Source organism: Homarus americanus, unplaced genomic scaffold (assembly GCF_018991925.1).
Source record: "Homarus americanus isolate GMGI-L3 unplaced genomic scaffold, GMGI_Hamer_2.0 scaffold824, whole genome shotgun sequence".
In the NCBI taxonomy this organism is placed as follows: Eukaryota; Metazoa; Arthropoda; class Malacostraca; order Decapoda; family Nephropidae; genus Homarus; species Homarus americanus.
The window spans coordinates 3550109-3557457 of record NW_024719328.1 but is presented as its reverse complement, the minus strand read 5'-3'; positions in this window follow the sequence as shown (position 1 = coordinate 3557457).

The following is a 7349-nucleotide window of genomic DNA, read 5'->3' as shown; positions in this document are numbered from 1 at the left end:
CTTGCAAAAAATAAAAACTTTTCAAATCTGAAGATATCACATGATTCTGCACATAGAACTACATCATTAATACCATGGGCCGATTTTTCAAACTCAAAAAAAAAAATTCGCCTCCGTATGACACATCCTACTAACCCATGTCAGTACTTCCGGGGAAGTACTGACTGCCAGTACCTGTTAAGGCCATTGGTAGTCACCCACTGGAGCAGCAGCGGAATATCCTTCAGTCAAAGAGCACCCCATAGCGTCCAGTAGTTTTTAGTCGTAAGACTTGCTCCAGAGATCGTCTCCCAGGCTGGCAGCACTGAGCTTTGGTTCATCCACTAGACCATTGGTCACAGGTCTTGGTCTTCCAGCTACAGCTTCTCAAGGCCTTCCCCAGCAACGGCTGGTTCTTCCTCCACCGTAGTGCGACTACACTTCTTGGGAACTGCCTCTCTCCTGCAAAACGGCTCAGGCTGTCAGCACTCCCATGTTTCTGCCCAGGTTTGTAGTGGATAGTATAATTGTGTTTATCCAGCATCCCAATCCACCGTGCAAGTTGTCCTTCTAGATTCTTCAAAGTCTTACACCAAATCAATGCTTCTTGGTCAGTCCGGATGGTGAAGCTAGATCCACACAGGAAGGAATGGAAAAAGTCTAAACTCTGGTCACACAATAATTCCTCTCTGAACGGCTTAACTTCTTGCGGTAGTATGCCACTTCGTTCTCGATGTCATCCTTATTCTGGGACAGCACCCCACCGATGCCACCATTACTCTCATCACAGTCCAAGATGAAAGGTTGAGTTGGGTCCGGATAAGAGAGCAACGAGGAGCTCGCCAAGACAACTTTTAACTGGTCGAAGGAGCCTTGACTATCAGTAATCCACACAAACTTATGCCCCTTCTTAGTCAGCTTGTGCAACGGTGCTGCGACCGTGGCGAGGTTCTTCACAAATAGATGGTAGTAGGTACAAAGGCCAAGGAAGCTACACAGCTCCCTTATGCAAGTTGGCACTGGCCAATTTCTCACCACCGCCATCTTCTCTTGTCTGTGCGTACTCCGTCATCACTTACTATATGTCCCAGATATTGAACTTCCTTTTGGAACAAGTAACATTTCCTTGGGCTCAGTTTAAGGGGCACAGCCCGGAACCGGTCAAACACTTCCGATAGCCTCCCCAGTTCTTGCTCGAAAGTTTTGCCAAAGACAATAACGTCGCCCAGATATATGATGGCAGTCTTCCAGTGTAACCCTTCCAGAACACTTTCCATGAGACGTTCGAAGGTAGATGGTGCATTGCACAGGCCGAATGGCATAACTTTGAACTGCCTTAGCCCTTTCCCATATGATAATGCGGTCTTTTCCTTGTCTTCTTCAGCCATCTTCACCTGATGATGACCAGACTTCATGTCAAGTGTTCAGAACCACTTGGCGCCTGTCATAGCATCCAGTGTGTCATCCATTCTTGGCAAGGGATAGGAGTCTTTCACCGTCACTTCATTAAGGGCGCGGTAGTCCACACAGCACAGCATTGAGCCTGTAAGGGGTTTATATTCCAGTTCAATGATTGTTGGTACAGTGTTGTTCAGTGTTGGGTTTGTTCTCTGCACATGGAGCAAGTGTTGCTCATGGGTAGCGCGAACCGAGTCATAGTGCGGGGTGTGATCGTATGGCTGGTCACTTGGCTCCCTTCCTCTGACCCAGTTGGTCACCTGCTACCTGTGAGTATTCCATATTTATTATCGTTTTGTGGTTTATGGTGTTATTTGTGTCTTAAGAGTGCCTTATGTAATATGTTTGTTAATTATTATGTATTAACAACTTAGTGTGTATAAATCTTGCAAATGTAATGGCATGTTGACCGTTACTACTAGTTTAATAGGACAATATTCTAAAAGTACCGAAGTGTTGCAGCTCTTTTTATTCATGGTCACGTTGGTGTGAGCGGCTGCACTCCTAGCCCTGTATGTCAGCACACCAGCTAGGACGCTGTCGGCCCTAGCCTCTGTGCTATTCCTTCCGGGTCCATTCACAAGTACCTGTGCCGGTTAGGAAGATACTAGCTCTCCAGCGCCATTTTTGTTGAGGAGAAGACCCCTATTTACCACCTGTTCCGTGTTGATATACATGACCCCATGCTTCACATCTAATGTCTACACTCCCGACATCTCTTCTGACTAACACTCCAGTACCCCTATACCTACATATGTTCATGTGTAAATACTTGTAAATAGAAATATCTTGTTACAAATATCCTTCAGCGTGTTCAATATCTTTGGTGAAAGTGAAAGTGTTCCACCTGACAGTAATCTTGAAAAGAACCAGAGGGCGTTAACATCTATACCCTCGACAGAGCCATCCTTCTTCCTCACTAGGACGACTCCTGGCGCCCACGGACTGCTGGACTTTTCGACCAGACCTTGGTGAGTAATGTCCCCGACTGTCTTCTCCATTTCCTTGCGACGAGCTGGTGCTATCCTCCGAGGCGTCTACTTGAAAGGGTGGAGATCCTTATTGTCGATGTGATGCTGTACCAGGTCTGTACAACCCAGGTCTAGGTCCCCTGCAAAGAAGACGTCCGTATACTTCAATAACAACTGTTCTAGTTGTGTCACTTTTGCCTCATCCAGGCACTGGGAGCTCCTGGCAATTAAGTCGTGCAAACGGTCGGGCTGACCATTCTTCCGCTTGATCACGCTCCTCTTGCAGGTCCTGGGTTGCTGTTCCTGGTCGACCTATTGGCACAGTCAAACGGCCACTCCCTGCTGTTACCCACTGGCGTTGCAGCAGACCATCCTTCAGCCGAAGAGCATCCCACTAAACCCAGTAGTTTTTAGTCGTAAGACTTGCTCCAGAGATCGTCTCCCAGGCTGGCAGTACTGAGCTTTGGTTCATCCACTCGACCATTGGTCACAGGTCATTGGTCTTCCAGCTACAGCTTCTCAAGGCCTTCACCAGCAACGGCTGGTTCTTCCTCCACCGTAGTGCGACTACACTTCTTGGAAACAGCCTCTCTCCTGCAACACTGCTTACAATCAGAGTCACATGGTGGTCGGCTCAGACTGTCAAAATCCCCATGTATTTGCCCGGGCCTCAATTGGATGATATAATTGTGTTGATCCAGCTTCCCAATCCACCATGCCAGCTTTTCTTCTGTATTCTTCAATTTTAGGCCAACTCAATGCTGCGTGGTCAATCCGGACTCCTGACGCCCACAGACCGCTGGACTTTTCGACCAGACCTTGGTGAATAAGGTCCCCTACTGCCTTCTCCATTTCCTGGCGACGAACTGGTGCTATCCTCTGTGGCGGCTGCTTGATCGGGCGGTGATCCCCAGTGTCGATGTGATGCTGTACCAGGTCTGTACAACCCAGGTCTAGGTCCCCTGCAAAGAAGACGTCCGTATACTTCAATAACAACTGTTCTAGGTTGTGGCACTGGGAGCTCCTGGCAAACAAGTCCTGCAAACGGTTGGGCTGACCATTCTTCCACTTGATCACGCTCCTCTTGCAGGTCCTGGGCAGCTGCTCCTGGTCGGCCTCTTGGCACAGTCCAACGGCCATTCCCTGCTGTATTTTCTTTGGCCGGAGAAAGAAATTGGCCACAAATATAGGTACCTCCTCTGCAGATGGATCGAATAAAGTTCTCCCCATCATCACTCCACCATTCCCAGACGGGTATGCAAGACACCGATCACCTTGCACGGCAAGAGCACCTCTGACGTCGGGGAATAACTGCTGTCCGCCTAGCTGCAACCTTAGCGCTTGGATGATTCACAGTCCTCAGCGGTACTTACTTTACTTTAATATTCAGCTGCACCGAGCCAAGGTTCAGTTGACATCTGCGAGGCAGGAGGTATCCACTACATAAACCTGTAGGATTCCTTTTTTCCCTCCTAGCTTGATGCTGATATCCACTGGTCCCTTTAGCACTTCGCAGTGTCCAGTTATCCCGCACAGCTTCTGCGACATCTCAGGTAGTTTTCGATGACTAACCACATCCGGCCTCCCCTTCCTTAGCCATCTCACTAATGTTGATGCAGCTGAGCAATCAAATAACCATTTCGCTACTATATGCCAGACGCTCCCCCGGCTTGACACAACCAATCTCCCTGCTTACTTACCAGCCCCCTTTCCCACTGACTTAGTAGAAGAATTTTAAGTAACAAAACGTCTGGATAAACTAAAGTTAAAACGCTCTACCACCCCCATTGACTTACCAATGAAACTCTTCAAGGAGTTCTCCCCGGAGCTTGCTAAACCCCTCTGCTCCATCATCAATGCTTCCCTCAGTCAAGCCAGATGCCCAGCTGACTGGAAGACTTCATATGTGTCACCAGTGCCCAAGTCAACCAGCCCACAATCCTTAAATCAGCTACGACCCATTGCAATCACCCCAATACCCAGCTTAATCTGTGAAAGTTTTGTGTTTGACTGGGCTTATGCAGCTATTGGAGGAGCTGTAGATCCTCAGCAATTTGATAATATAAAAACTTCCTCCACCACTCACTGTCTTGTCAGCTTTCTCGATTATATAAACTGCCATCTGGAGAAACGAAAAACGCCTGTAGTTGTCGCCTTCATTGACTTCACTAAGGCATTCGACCTAGTCGACCACAATTTAATCATCAACAAAGCTATCGACCTCGGGTTTCGAAGAAGTCTTATACCATGTCTTACAGACTTCCTCAGTAACTTACGCCTAGCTGTACGCTTCCGAGGGACTGTCTCCACCTTTCAGTCACTCACCTGTGGCGTCCCCCAAGGCACCAAGATGGGACCACTATGCTTCCTTATGCTTATCAATGATGCCCTAAGAGAAACCAATGCTCGCTGGAAATATGTCAACGACTCCACCATTGGGATCAGTGTCAACAATTCTGCTCCTGACTATACTGCCCTTCAGGATTTATTGAACAGTCTCCAAAACTGGGCCACCAACAACCGTGTCACCATCAACCATACCAAGACCATGGTTATGCACATCAACCTCTCCTCCGACGTTGTCCCACCCCCTTCATTACTTTAGGTCCCAACACACTCCAGCTTGTAGATTCCACTAAGCTCCTCGGCATCACCATAGACAACAAACTAAATTGGAAACCACCCGTCATTGAAGTTGTCAAGTTCTCCAGTTTTCGTCTCCACCTCCTCCGCCGACTCAAGTCCCTCGGAGTTCCTGCACCAGAGCTCCTCGGTGTTTACTCAACATCCATACTTCCCAAGCTCACCTATGCCTCCCCTACCTGGTCTTCCTCCCTAAATGCCACACAACGTAAACTCCTAGAAAAAGTGCAAAAGAGGGCATGCAAGATTATTCTCTCCCCTTCCTACGCCACATATCAAGAAGCGCTCAACACACTGACCCTCTCGGCTCTCACTGACCCTCACCACGACCTGATCTGCAAATTTAGTGAGAAGCTTTCGCGCCATCTTCGACACCGGCTCCCACTACCACCCGAGATCCCTCGTCCGAGAATTGCTGTTCGACACCACAACTGCATCCAGCCCATACGAGCATGAACTGACGCTGTAAAAAGAGCCCAGTCCCAACCATTGTAAAAATTATCAGTAACTTGTAATCAACCAGTGTATTCACTCGCAGTCAATCTTACTTTTTGCATTTTCACTATGTTGAAATGCCCTGTAATTTGAGCCTCTCCCCACCTAGTTATTATATATCATATTTGTATCACTTAAGTTACTTGTATTTTATTTGTAAATCAAGAGACACATTCCCCATTTATGTAACTGTATATGTTTAGCCTTCCGGCTGCCATGCTCTTTCAATAAACCGTTAATTATTATTATTATTATTAATATTATTATTAAGTCTGCTCCGAGGCTGCGTCAATCACCTACGGACACCTTAGGCCATCTCACCTTCGACCTGGACACAGCTTACAGTGGCCCGGTTGCATTTTGTAAATAGTGGGGCTCTGGTGAGACAGGCTGGTCGTTGTCCCTTAGGACCAGCCATCTCTAGTTTCCTGTCTTAGTGGGCTGTTCTTCTTTTCCTCGTTTGGAATTCTGTGGGCACTTAGTTTTGAAGTGCCCATCTTCTCCACACGTCCAACATCCTCTCTTCTCCACGTTCTTCTCGGTATTGCCTTGCTCTCACTCCCATTTCCGCTTGTAACAGTCCTCCTGTTTATGCTCAGTCTTTTCACAATACCAGCAGGTTCCTTTAAATCTCTCCGTCTCTTGCACTCGGCCCTTTCGTGTTTTAAACCCAGTGCTAGACTCCGTTCTGAAGCTGTGTAAACTTGACCTCACATAAGGGCTCTAGCCAAAGCTTCCTCTAAAGTTGCCGGTTGGGACTGCTCACCTGAATCTTGAGCTGCGTGCTGTCCAATGCTCCAGGGTACGCCCTATGAGCCATACTGTCCAGGTCTTGAGCCAGCTGTTTCAGTGTTTCACCTCGATTACGGGTTTGAGTACGGAATCTGGTTCTATAAACCTTATTTCGGTGCTTGGTTCCTTACCATCTTCTCCTGCACACTGCTTATCGTCCCACACTTTCTGTTCCGCTAATAACTCATACTGTGCCTGGTATGCTTTCCATGAGACCTTGCTATCGAATTCCTGTGGTTTCTTCCTCACTGGTACTCTTGGATAGTTCATCACTTAACTTGACGCAGCTCGAGGTCTGAACTCAGGCGTTCTATATTTCAACTCAGCACTTTCCTTTTCCACACGCTCATCGTATTTTCCAGAATTTTCTAAGCTATCTAATCCAGTCGGAGCGTGCACAAACAATGTTTCACGCACACCTTCACAATTATAGGGATAGTAGATCTTGGCTGATACCCTGCTGTTAGGCAAGTCTCCAGAGCTTCCATCCTACTACTGACTTTCTGTAGCTCACGGTTCACCACTGTTAGCTCCTCTCGTACCTCTGTGCTTTCACCACTTACTTTTTGTTTGTGCCGTTTTAATGTTTTAATTTTTCTCCCACTTCCGATTTGATAGCTCCTAGTTCAACTTGCACCTCATGAAACGCATCATTCCATCTGTTACACATCACTAGCAGAGCCTTATCCCATTCATGAGTTTTCTTGTCGATCTCTTCCTGCAATTGCTGTAGGTGTTGTTTCTGTTCTTCTATCTGTTCTTGCAGTAGTTGTTTATGTTCTTGTCTCTGTTCCCGCAGTTGTTCATTCGGTTCTTCTCGTTGTGATTGTAGGAATCGCATCAGATCAGCCATGGAAATCTCCCTTTACCTGGTCTGGCTTCTGGAGACTTCAGGCTACCTGGCTTATTGTATCATGAACTTTGTAATCACTAAATTGAATCGGGGGTGCTTGTGGACATTCTTGCTGTTTATCCCAAATTTGCTAGCCCACACTGATTAGTCTTCAATTA